Source organism: Saprolegnia diclina, assembly GCF_000281045.1.
Source record: "Saprolegnia diclina VS20 unplaced genomic scaffold supercont1.18, whole genome shotgun sequence".
Taxonomy (NCBI): domain Eukaryota; phylum Oomycota; class Saprolegniomycetes; order Saprolegniales; family Saprolegniaceae; genus Saprolegnia; species Saprolegnia diclina.
Genome location: NW_008246085.1, coordinates 783289 through 784500, shown reverse-complemented (window position 1 = coordinate 784500; position 1212 = coordinate 783289).

Below are 1212 nucleotides of genomic sequence, written 5' to 3'. Positions count from 1 at the left end.
CAGCGATAGCTGGGGTCCGCGCGTTAGCGCGGTTGGGCCATATGCCATGCGCGAGCGTAGCGAGTGCATGTGGCATCGATGCGCGCAGCGCTAATCCCGAGCGTAGCGTGTGCACTTGCGATAGTGCATGGCAGCGTGGTAGGATAATGTGCGCGATAGCGCAATGTACGAGTGTAGCGAGTGCATTTGGTATCGATGGGTCCTGCGCGATAGTGCGGGACCTTAATACTGCGCGTGGTGTTAGATCAAAGTGTTAGATCGCCATGTTAGAATCGTATCCGGATGTTACATCCGATATGCAGGTTTCAATTGCAATTCGCGCGCGAAGCACAGAGCAGAGGATCCGCGTATGGTGGGGACGCCAGTCTCGGGAGCTGAGCGCAAGCGCAAGCAGCGGGAGCGCCAAGCTGCACGCGCCCTGGAAGCAGCGACTGTGATCGAGGAGACCAAGGAGCTGAAGCGGAAGATCGCCTCGGGGCAGAGACGACGGCAGCGAACCAAGGGGACTGTGGCGGCGTCTACAGCTGCTCTTTCCGGCGATGCGCGCGCATACAGCGGGCCTTCTATGAGCGATGAAGATATGGAACCGCGTCAGGACAGCAAAGCTGGGCCAGTCGAGCCGAGTAGCTATACCTACCGACGACGTGGACTCTGTACCTTCTGCCATGTAGATCTCCCGGCGATGCTGCAGCAAGCTGTTGCGGCCTCTATGCAACATGCGTCCCACAATGTAGCATCGGACTCGAGTATGCGCTTCTTGCAATGCCCAATCGATACGAATCATATTTTTGTAGTCGAGGCCGCGCGACTACGGCGTCTGAAAAGGAATGAATACGAGCGCAATCGTCGTCAACGGAAGAAGGCGCAGACAGGTACATGCATGCAAGATTATCTACTGACGTACTAATAATGCTGCGCACAAACGCTGTGAATAGATCTTCCCCCGACGACGAAGATCGAGCAATATGCAGTGGAGCAAAATCGCGACGATGCACCAGCCTCGCCGCCGTTCAAGAGAAGGAAAATCGCCAAGCAAGCGGCGAAGAAGCGCAAAAAGGCCAAGAAGCCCCCACGTAGCACGGGCGACGACCAAGACCACTACGCTGCAGATGACCAAGGTCGACACGACGACAGCGGTCTGCGACTATATGATGCGTGTCTATCTTTTAATTGAATAACGACTTTTTTGCGCGAAGCGCGGCACGAGCGCAG